Here is a 12,376-nt window from a genome sequence, read left to right on the forward strand (position 1 = left end):
TACTGAGAGATTACATCCACACAACCAAACGTATTGCACGTAGTCCATTTGTCTTCTGGTGAGCTCTCCATGTTGAATTATTTAGTTTTCATCATTTTTGATTTTGTAAAGGTTAGATGTTAGATGCTGATAGTGATATTAGAGAGGATGAAGAAATCAATCTTAAAGTCATTCTGAAGCAGAATGAGAAAAAGCAGTTTGTCAAAGTTGGCCTAGTAAAGTGCCAAGTTTCCTCCAACCCTTAAAGCATTTGGCTAAAAATTACAAATGTATCATAATACTCACCCAGGTAGTACCATCTTTGTGAATTCAGAGGAATCAAAGTAAAGACCAAGACCATTTGTTTACTCTCATTCATTTATTTGCTCATTTCCTTGTTCATTCACATATTGAGCAACCACATGTGCTTTTTAGAATGTCCCAGAAAGAGAAATGCTTAAGCTGTGGCTTTAAGATAAAGTCAGCACTTGCCAGGTGGCCAATGGGAAAGGGAGAAGGATTCCAGGCAGAGAGACAAGCATCTGCAAAGGGACAAGTCACAGCAGGGCATGTTGGGAAAACTCCAAGTACTTCAGGATTGATGGGCCAGAGAGTGCCAGGGTTAGAGACCTGAGGGAAATGTGGCTGGAAATGACAGCAGGAGCCAGATCGAGAAGGGCCTTTTATGCCATGGGAGGGAATTAGCAAGACCACAGAGGCCATAGTGGGGCAAGATTTGAGACAGGAAACACTGTTAGAAGGCTGTTGCTGACAGTGACAAAAGGAATACTTAGAATCTGACTCTGAAAAATTCCAGCAACAAAATAAATGTTGATTTTGCACTTTAGTTTATAATGCACAATCATAATTTCAGGCTTCACTCTGGCCCTCAGCTGGGGTGTGACTTACCTGGTCCACTCTACAAATTTTTAACTTGAATGTCAGTGTGGGGTCCAAGTGATACAGAAACTTCTCCTTAGCAACCAGATTGTGGACTTGAAAACTTACAAAGGCAGCCAAAAAAATTAATTGAGAAAACTCTGAAATGAACTACATAGAGCTTACCAATTAACCCGTGCAAAAGCAAACCAGAGTATCTTGCAAATCAAACTACAATGTAATTCTGGGACCATCTGTGTGCCTTCCTCAGCAGGGCATTGGTGAATTCTCTAGTCAAGTAAAGAATTACAGGAGGGGAGAGTGTTCACCTCCCTTTCCATCAGGCTTCCAGTTCCCAAATAGAGCTGCTTACTGTCCTTTTTGTTTGCAGTGCCTCAAGCTCTTCTGCATCCAAAGCTCAGAGGCACCCCATGTCATCCAGGTGACAGGTCTCTTCCTAGTACTGGTGTCAATGGTAGCGGAGAATTCTCGGTCTCTCTGGACAATTGTTCCAATATCTGACATTAAGACACAAAGTTTAAATCAACTGCATTTCTAAAACTTTAACTATTTGTGTTATGTTAATGAAGGGACTTGTGCAAATGCTAGGAAGTCAGGGCACATGACTCTTGCCCTCAAAGGTCAGTATAAAATGTGCCTGCTACAAATGCCAAATCCTTTCTTGTGTCTGTGTAGTTAAAAGAGATCCTAAATGAATCTTTCAGGCCTTTGAAAGGAAGAGAGCAAATTCTACTCTAGCCCTAACTAATGAGTCCTCCTTCCATTACCTTAAAGACTCCATTATATTCTCTTCCACTGGCCTGCTATAAATATCCACCACCAACTACAACTACTGAGCCATCTTATGTCCTCTCATGTTTGTGTTCTGGTAACACAGCCTCTGTTTCCCATCTATAAAATAAAGAAGACATAATTTATGTCTAACCCCCAGTACTAACATCACTATTTCACAGTAAAGAACACCTGGGGCCAAGAATCTCCTTATTCATGGTCAATCTAACAGGTAGTTTGGCACCAGTGTTGGCCATAAAAGACTTCTCTACTAAGCTACAAGTTCTAAGCCTGTCTTCTAATTATTCCATTAGCTGAAAAGCAGAATTAAAGGATGCATGGAGCTAAGACATTGACCCAACCAGTAGATATGTTATAAACTGCACAAGCACCCAACTTCTCACTATCTGAGCAAAGCAGGCACAACTTTTGGCAGTTTCTTTAAACTTCTTAAAGGAGGGATGTAGGGCAAGCAGAAAGCCTTAATCACAGATGCCAACCCTAGAGATGCATTTGATAGCAAAGTCTTTCCCCTTCATGCATGCATTAGTGTGGCAGCCAGAAGAGAAGCAGATTTTTCCTGTGGGCGGAAACCATATGCTTCTGTGTAACAGCAGAGACAAAAATCAACTCCTCTGTCACAGCCTGCCCCATTCAACTCTTTCCAGCATCCTCATTTCAGAGAAGTTCCCAGGTATGAACTGACTACAGACCCTTCTTCACCCTGCTCTTTATCTGAGAGCTTGGGTTTGAAATGAATAGAGGTTGCTGAGGCATGTCTCAGCTCAGTTTGATGGATCCATAGAGTGGTTATTTAAATGGGCTGTTGTTCCAGGCTTGCCTAGAATGTCTATAAAGCATATGACAGAATTTGCCATCTCTCTCAAATTCCCTTTTTTTTTGGTCAGTTATGAAGTGACAAGTTTTTTTTTTTTTTGGTGTTTTGTTTTGTTTTTTAAAAATAAATCACACAGCAAAAGCTTTTGTGAGACCTGTCTATAAACTAAGAGTCTGTGCAAAAGCCAGGTAAAGGGAAGCCTGTCTCTGTGACAAGTAGTCATTATTTGGAGGAGAATTCATGTCACCAGACATGAGTTATAAGCTGATGATTGAGAAGCAATGTTCTTGATACAGTTTACTTTTCCTAAAATAAGTGTGCTAATTAACTCAGGGGAAAATTATTTCAGATCTTTGACTCGAACTTCAATCCTCCCCCAATTCATTTTGCTTCAGATTAATTTGCCTGAGGACAAACTCCTTAACAAACTACCCTAGCAGATTTGAGACAAGTAAAGAGGAATTGTGCATTGGCAAGCAGCCCTTCTCTATTAAAAGTCAGACTTGACAATTTCCTTTTCCTGAGGCAATAGTGATTTCTTCCAAAGGCTTCACAAAGATCCAAGTGAGGGGTCTTCTTCAAGTGATTAGGTACGAGACCAAGGTATGCTTTAAAAAAAAAAATGTAGGGATCCCTGGGTGGCGCAGCGGTTTGGCGCCTGCCTTTGGCCCAGGGCGCGATCCTGGAGACCCTGGATCGAGTCCCACGTCGGGCTCCCTGCATGGAGCCCGCTTCTCTCGCTGCCTGTGTCTCTGCCTCTCTCTCTCTCTCTCTCTGTGACTATCATGAATAAATAAATAAAATCTTTAAAAAAAAAATGTATTCTATCTTCTTGCAATTCAAGAAGGCATTCTGAATATTGCCCCATTATGATAGCCCCCCATGCCTATGTATAGCTACATCAGTTGACCCAACCTCTGGATCCGAATTTGTGTCCATCTTTTCCACCAAACTAAGGGCAAACTTTTTAAAAGCTGCTTCTCAGCAATTTACATTGACTTGCTGACTTTAAAACCTAAAAAATATAAACCTAGCTACTTTTGGTTTTCTTTCATGTATTCAAAGGATAAATACTGACTTATTAGCCATTTGGGTAATTCAGGCAAAATGCCTTTTCCTCAGATTAACAAGCAAATGGAATAAAAATTAATTTTTTGCCTCTCCCCAACTTTCCACCTCCTAAATAACTTGGAAGTCTATCACCTAACAACAGTGTCCCCAGACCCACAGTGCACACTACTTAGTGTGTGAGGAACAGACCCAGAGTGCAAGAATTAGGTACATATTTCTCAGGGCTTGTACCAAACAAAATCACTAAAAGTAAAGTGTCCTAAAATGGAACAAGCTGAAGATTCTGAAGAACAATGAGTATACAGAACCATGTAGCTAATAGAAAGACTAGAAGACTGTCCACCCCCACCTACCCAATGCCTCAAACTACCTTCCTTGAATTTCCCGAAATACCACCATAAACAGGCATGACCAAATTAGCAAGCCCTTCTAATGGAAAATATGTTTGCAGTGATTTTAAACATTTGGGAGTCCCAGAATGTTTTGAGAATCAGATGAAAGCTGTAGATCCTTTTTAGAGAATAAGGCACATAGATCCCCAAACACAGAATCTTGCCTATAACTTTTAGGGGTTCATAAACTCCAGGTTTAGAAACCAACTCTGGTATCAGCACATGGAATCAGGTATTTTCTCTACTATATAACTGAGATGAGTACATTGACAGTGTAGATGGATGGGGGAGTTCTGGGGGTACTGGAGGAATGAGGCCCTTGAGCACATAGGGTGCTAAGGAGTAGTGATGGAGAAAAAAGAAACTCTATACATCTGTTTAGAACCAACTTGGTGCATATGTAATGTGCTTTTTAAAAAGTTCTGTTGCTGTCCATGAATACTATGATATTATTTTTAAACTTATTTTTCAGACGGTGATATTAAGCCAGAGAGTTTGCCCAGGCACGCTGCGAATCCTTGTCAGGGCAGCATTTACATTCCCTGGTTGTTGAGCTAAATCACAAGCAGTCAGTATGTGATCCTATAATCATAGCTGGATGAGGAATATGTGTGAAGTAATTGCTGCATGTGCTAACAGTCCATGCCTCTTAACGGGCCCTGATTAATTGAGAGGGAAGAGAGTGAACATCTTCATTGCACTTCATTTCTCTAACTAGTTTGTCAGATTGGAAGGGCAGTAGTAATAGTAGGCAGGGCATGATGCTGAATTTTATCTCTGAAGAGAGGCTTCTGGGAGTACAACAAAATACCATGTTTGTATGTTTTAGGATAAATTACTATAACAGTCATAAATCCTGTTCTTTCTGTTTTCTTATTTTTTTTTTTCAGACACAAAAAGATTACCTTGAAAGACATTTAAAATCAGAGAGCTTTGGCAAAGCTAAAGGTTCCCGGGAAGTTATGCCCAAGAACTGACATCACAGCATTAACCCTTATCTTTAAACTCAGGTCATTTCTGTTCTCACATTGTCTAAATGTACCAGAAGCCTCTTTTCTTTCCTTTAAAGATTTAGACTTTTAAAAAGAATTTTACAAGTTCAAAGCACAGCGCACTGCAACTCTGCCAACTTGTGATATGTTTCACCTTCCCCCGGCCAGTGGAGACTGAGAACCTTTCAAGACAGAATGAGTTCAATATGTGAAGAGAGAATGAAAGAAAAATCCAAACAGGCTTAGAGCAGCAGCAGCCCTCACTGAGAACTGTTGCTGGGAATTCAGCAGAGAAGGAAATGCATGTGCCACAAATAGAAATTCTACTGAGGAGAAAAACCAAGACTCCGTCTGCCTTGTGAAATTCCAACCCATGTCTATTGGAAGCAAGGCCCATGGTGAATCCTTGGCCCTGGGATAAATGCAGAAAGACAGAAAATTAAGAGAAACCTAAGTAAAATGGGGAGCAATTTTCATGAAATGACAAGCCCTATTTGAATTAGATAGCCATTGAGAAATGGAGACAGTCAAAAGGAATGGATATGTTGAGAGAACGCGATCGAGACACACATGTCAGAGAGGTGTCACATTGATTTAGACAGACTGTAATCTTTTTCCCTTTTTTAAAAAACATTGATAGAGTGGATAGTTTGATATCCACTCTGAAACTATCAATTTAACAGCCACTGAAGCACGGAGTAACGAGATGTCAGAGTTCTCCAGTCAGCCTTCAGGCTTGTTGAAAGTTCTACCCATGAAAGAACTGGAAATTGGAGGGAGGGAGGGACAGATAGGCATTTTTTTAAAAGGAACACAAGGAAGACATCTGAGATTGATCTTTTGCAAGGAAGGAAAGAAGGTCTAAGAGAAGGGAAAGAAAGTCCGGCAGGTTCTAAACCATAATCAAAGGAGATGTTAATCAAGACTATATTTGGAAGAGCAAAAACTTTCATTTATTCCTCTCTTAATTGAGAGTTTTTGTCTATGTATAACTGCATTCTTGAATTTTATCTGGGATTCAGAATGCTATCGAATCTGCTTCTCAGACCAGAAAGCCATAGACAGTTGGTACAAAGTAGGTTAAATAGCCCCTGAAAATTCTAGAAAAGGCTCTGAAGCAAACCTTGCTATTTCTGCAGATAGACTGCCCCTCATCATCATGTGACAAATCTCAGATAGGGCTGATGCTACCATCTGGCTCTGCAGCTACTGCCCAGTGACAGAGCCCTCTGACCACCTGGTTGCATAGTTACAATCCCAGAGAAATGCTCACAAAGAGAAAGTAAGAGAGAGAGAGAGAGAGAGAGAGAGAATCTTAATTCCCCCAGAGAAATCTACTACACACACTGATCATGAAATGCTCAGGAGAAGACTATTTCTTCACTGCCTCTAGATAGCAACAGTTTCAACAGGTTAAAGGTGTGACTGGGGATTGAACAACTATGATCCTATCACTCTTCTTTAGTTTGCAAATACAGCTGCCTTCAATCAACTCAACAAATACTTTCTCCAATTTCTATCTTTGGAGAACTCTAGATCATAAGAAAAAGACAAGGGAAGTAGACTGCTAGTCTGGGACCAGATTTTCAATAGCAGTCAATGTCTGGTAGGGTTTAGGGTGGGTTAGATGTGCTTCAGCTCGCTACTGCCTCCAGGGGAATACTCTACTAGTTAATGAGCTTGCCCCTTAACTGTGGGAGGACCTCTGGGCCAAGACATCATTTTAACACTCCCATCCCTGCAAGATCTTTTCAGATCTATGCTGGATGGAAAGAGTTCTTCTGGACTTACCCGAGGCTCCATAAGACCTTTATGTCTTTGGACATCTATACGCTAATCAAAACAAACAAACAAAAATCTAAGGAATATTCTAATCATCGTATGATCCGTATCTTAGGTTACCCTTATTGATTTGCACTGAAACTGAGATCCACATCCAGACATTTATAGATTTGATTTCCTCCCCCTGAGGGTTGAGATGAAACAACTGTGTGTATGGGGTGAGGGGCAGAGAGAGAGTATCTAGTTAAGTATTAGACTAGAAAGAACAGAGATTTCCAATTTCTTTATCTTCCTCTTTTAATGATATATATCACCTAACCCCACTTAAGCTCACAACATAACATAATTTTTAAAGATTTTATTTATTTATTCATGAGAAACACACACAGAGAGAGAGAGGCAAAGACACAGACAGAGGGAGAAGCAGGCTCCATGCAGGAAGCCTGATGTGGGACTCGATCCCGGGACTCTAGGATCAGGCCCTGGGCTGAAGGTGGTGCTAAACCACTGAGCCACCCAGGGATCACCAAAACACAAAATTTTAAAAATAACTATTCTTTCCTTTTCCCCATCCTCATTATCATCCTCATGGAATAGTAATATTAGATAGAAAGAGGTGGATCCAAGATATTTAGGAAAGTGATTTAACATGACTTTTATTAAAATTATTGTTAATATGCCAACTGGATGCAAGAGGTGAAGGTCTAGAGTAACTACTAGATTTCCAGCTAGGAAATTGTTTGGATGCTGGTACTAATTACAGAGATTAAGATTACCAAAGGGAAATTGAGTATTACTATGTGACAAGGCACTGGCCTGGTCACTCAGGGTACATCCATGAGCAACATATTAATCCCTGCCATTGTCAAGCTCACAGTCTAGTAAGGGGAGACAAACAGTAAACAACAAACCTAAAAACTGGATTAAATAGTATATTACAGAATGATAATGGCTATATAAATAAATAAAATAGCAAGTATATAAAAATAAAAGGAAATAAATAAATAAAATAAAGGAAAGAAAAAGAAAATGAAAGGGGGAGAGGATGCAAAGAAGGATGTGTGGCGGTTACAATTTTAAATATATAAAGGCCTTTCCAAGGAGATGACATTTGATAAAGAATTCCAGGAAGCTGACGGGAGTTATCCATGTGGATATCTGGGGGAAAGAACATTCCAGGCAGAGAAGCAGCCAGAGCAAAAGCCCTCAGGAGGTAGCATACCTGGCATAGTCCAGGAATAGCAAGGGGATGGGGAGGCATTTAACTGGAGCAGAGCAAATAAGAGGAAGAGCTGTAGGTAGTGGAATCACAGAAGGAATAGGGCTGGGCAGGGGGCAGATCACATAAAGCTTTGTAAAGCCTTGTGGGAACTTTGGCTGTTACTCTGGGTGAAATGGGGAGTCATCGCAGGGTTTTATGCAAAAGAGAAGATTTGATTTATGGTCTAAAACAGATCATTTTGGCTTGTTCTATTAGAAATAGACTTTAGATAGAAGGATAGAAGCAGGAAATCCAATTAAGAAACTATTAAGTAATCTAGGCAAGGGATGATGGTGGCTCAGATCAGAGGTGGTAGTGACCCCCGAGTCTTAGGACAGTACCTGGTAAAGAGGCAAAATCAGTCTGCAATGCCACTGGAGAATGTTAGCATATAAGATTTACCAAACCCATGACCAGTATTCTTCCCCTAGAAACCACCCTCACCCCACCCCTGTCACCCCAGCCCGAATGTAACTCTCTTTCATGCCTCTTTTGTGTCAGTATAATGTCTGGAGTCCTTCGTTCCAAGTCCCCACGTGCCTGGCTTTCTAGACTCACCAGAAGACACCAGGGGTCCTTATTTTCCATCACTTTGCCACTGCTCACACCTGCCCCAGCCTGCCAAGCTGCACGGTTTATTTCAGACCACTCTTCAACCTGCTGACTCTCTAACTTTCTTTCCTGGCCAAGGTATTGCTCACAGTTTCCTGTTGACTCACCTTTTGCTTTCTCTTCACTTTCCCAGGTCTGGGTTAAGCAGGAACTGCATCTTAATCACACTGCGCTTCTCTCCAAGGACCTTCCTGGAGCTGGACCTTATATGCTATGTCTGTGCTCAGTGATCAGTCTTAGTCAGGGGATGCTTTCCTGGACCTGCTGCTCCCGCTGCAGTGGAGGGTCAGTATGCCAGCATTCATTAATTCTTCCTCTACTTCCTCCCCCATATGTTCCTTTGTCTGCTTTCTTTCTCCTCTTTTGTCTGAAAATGGTCCTGAATTCCTTTTTTCCCCCTTTCTTTTCCCTTTCAACCTCTGACAGTTTCTGCTTATTCATGTCTCCAGCCTCAAAAATATATTTGTTAACCTTCATCCTGACCTTCCTTTATGAGGACTTGACTTGCCTATTCATCCGCAAGCAATTGCCAAGGAGACTAGATAAGTTAGTGTCTGTATCAAGCTCTTCTGAATACCTCTTATCAACACCCGGAGTCCTGAAAAATGAGGCAGCGCAGAATGCTGCCTCTCTCCACTTAATGGCAGGTGCCCAGTGAATCAGTAATATCGTCCCTCTATTCCCAGAAGAGGATTAAGGACAATTCAATAATATTTCATCTAGAACTCTACAATAAGCAATGTCACCTTTCCAGAAAACAGCTACAAACCAGGAAGGACATAAAGAGGCCTCAGAGTTGTCAACAAAGGTCACAAACTCCAGGCACTAAGCCGAGGCATTCGACTCCTAAGAAAATCACCTGGGATTTTATCATCACCGATTTATGCTTATTTTCCATGTAATTCCAAGAGTTAGGGATCAGATTGCTAATTTTATCAAATTATTAGAAATAGCAAATTTGAAGACAGGGCATGGACTACTTACGGCATAGACTAGAAAATTTATAGCAGTGAAAAGAAATAGTAGAGTCCAGAAGGAAAAAAAAAAACTGTAAAAGTTAGAATTCAAAGTACACTGAAGTGTGGGGTTTACAGGTACAGATGGTTCTGTCACAGCAAAATATGGCTCAGACTTGAGGTATGATGTTTTGATGTTATGGATCTAAGAGAACTAGAAGAAAGATACCAGGATGCTGCCATAGTTGGACAACAGCAGCCGGGCTGCAACTTTAATTGAGGGGCTTTGATGTCTGGGAAATGATTCCATGACTCACAAACTATTTGCTCTGAGGTCATGGACCTAGATCTACCTTCCTGGCTCTGCATTCCAGCCCTGACTCAGGTATTAGGGCAGGGGGTGGGGGTGACTGGGTGATGGGCACTGAGGGGGGCACTTGATGGGATGAGCACTGGGTGTTATTCTGTATGTTGGCAAATTGAACACGGATAAAAAATAAATTTATTATTAAAATAAAATAAAATAAAATAAATAAAATAAAATAAAATAAAATAAAATAAAATAAAATAAACTCCATCCCCCCTGGTGGTGAAGACAGGGTGTCACTTAGTCTAGCCGGAGATCCGTGCCGTGTCCCGGGGCTGAACACCGCAGAACCCACAGTGACTTCTGGCACTAACTTCTACACCTGTCCCTTCCGATTCAGCCAGCATAGGTTGGGGATCTACCACAAGCCGTCATTGTCGCAGGAACTTTCAGGAAGGTAACAGCTTTTGATCTTCACTGTAACCTGTGAAGGAGATATTATTATCCCTATTTTACAGAAGAAGCTGAGGTTCATTAGCAGAAGAGACAAGACTGAAACAGTTGTACAACTCAGAACCTGTGGTTACACTATACATTGTTACCCCAATGTGCAGACATAATGTGTCTCCTATCCATACCCCTAAGTCACTTGGTTGTTCCAATTCAGAATACATTTTATCCTTTTTAAAGGGCAAAGGGATGTATTTTTGAAGTTTCCTAATATTCTGTTGGTTATAAAAATGATCGAAATCCAAAATCTGTAATATAGGTACTCAGGATTAGACTTCAATTCTTCAGGAGAAATTTCCCAGTACTGCTGAATGCCAAAGGACTTACCATTACGTTCTTTATATTTAGCAAAGTGTATATTAAACAAACTCACATTTCTGGTAAGGAATTATTTTCAGGTGATTCCTAAAGAACACAGCCTAGGTGAGAACAAGGGGCATAGGGTATGTCTTACCTTCCTTGACTGCCCAATGATGCTGCATTTATTCACTGGAGTACTGGCTTTGTTTGTATGCTGATAATGATCAAAATCAGTAAAACATTCAGAGAAAACATTCATACCACTGCCATTGCAGTAACTACCAATTTCATACCTGTATTCAAGGAGTTTTCTCAAAGGCACTTTAATGAGATCGGTTGCTTACATTGATGTAAGCACTAAAAAAGCGGTGAGGAAGAGATCTAGGTGTGTCCACACTTTACTAGATTCCTATGGGCATACACATATCCAGACTTGAGCATTTCTCATAATCCAGGCTAGAAATCACATCCTTGCTGATGACCCAGTTGGTCAAGCTCTACATTCCCCCCAGCACTCTTTTTATCTCCTACTATAATGGATAATGTCTCAGCCTCCTGCGAAGTTTACTCTGGTTAAAGCAGCAATTATTCACATGCTTGTAAAGCAGCTGTTTACTCCACAGTCTGCCCTTAAATCATATCCTCAAAAATATGCTTACCAATTTTTAGGAGAGAGCAAAAGCGTGGCTCGTGATTTTTCCTTCTCAATGTGCACTTCATAAATCATGTCTGTTTTGGTTACCAGTACACACGAGGGAAGTCATATCTTTCTCAGTATGGACAACTTCCCCAGAGACTGGCTTGGAAGAGTGGCCAACGCTAAGGGGCACTGCATAATGCAGATGGTGTTTTCTGCTGTTTGTAAAGCACAGTGACAAGTCATGCATTTTAAGCCATCCCATAAACTCCAAGGAAATGTTTCCTGATCCAACCAAAAAAATGCCCATGAATGCTAACTGAAGCCCCTATCTGAGCATAGTAATCATGAAAACGCCAGAGAAAAGACAGAATAATGAAATAGAGCAAGATCTTTTTATCTTCGATAAATATTCATTCATTTATTCAACTAATATTTATTAAGTAATTACTGTGCTCAAACCATGCTGTTAGGAAATCGGGTCAGGGCACTGGGCAAAGGAGGAAACACAGATGGATCAGTCATTGTGTAGTAATCATGATCCAGTCAGGAGCACAGAAACCACTCTGGATACTTCCACAGGATATTTATCATAGGGTATTGGTAACACAAGTGTTGGGAGGACCCAAAGGACCTTTCAGAGAGAAGACTGAGGTAACATAAAGTTACTGATCAGAGAAAGCAGGGCACCTCTGAGCTGGAGAAACCCAGAGAAAAACCTAGAAGCTAGAGGGGGCACTCCTTGGATCTGGGCTCCAACATCTGAGGAGGAAGCACCACTCAGCGGCTGCTTAGGAAAGTAGAAGTGAAGCCTCCGGGGCCAGAGCTGAGATGCCTGAGAACAAGCCCCTGCACAGCTGCTGCTGCTGCTCTGAGGAACCACAGGAGGTGGGTTGTGGAATTTTGAAAAGAAGCTGGAGGCTGGAAACAATTGCTGCTGCTGAGGTGATGTGCCATCCCTGAGACATTACTTTCAGAAACATCAAACAAACAGGAAGGAGCATGTCCCTTCTCAGTCACTGCCTTCTAGGCTCTCCTCCCAGTGCCACTGATGGTAGAACCTAACAG

At 41.2% G+C, this 12,376-nt stretch overlaps 1 long non-coding RNA gene across 1 annotated transcript in view; it reads right to left on the reverse strand.

Annotated features, from left to right (window-relative positions):
• Positions 1-353: 353 nt before the first annotated feature.
• LOC144317117 (uncharacterized) overlaps positions 354-12,376 on the reverse strand; it is a 38,183-nt gene continuing 26,160 nt past the window's right edge. The window contains exons 4-5 of the long non-coding RNA XR_013383018.1: positions 8,706-10,345; positions 354-1,376 (exon numbers count right to left, since the gene is read on the reverse strand). This is a non-coding gene — a long non-coding RNA (uncharacterized LOC144317117). The remainder of the gene's footprint in view (positions 1,377-8,705; positions 10,346-12,376) is intronic.

The sequence above is a fragment of the Canis aureus genome, chromosome 7 (assembly GCF_053574225.1).
Source record: "Canis aureus isolate CA01 chromosome 7, VMU_Caureus_v.1.0, whole genome shotgun sequence".
Lineage (NCBI taxonomy): Eukaryota > Metazoa > Chordata > Mammalia > Carnivora > Canidae > Canis > Canis aureus.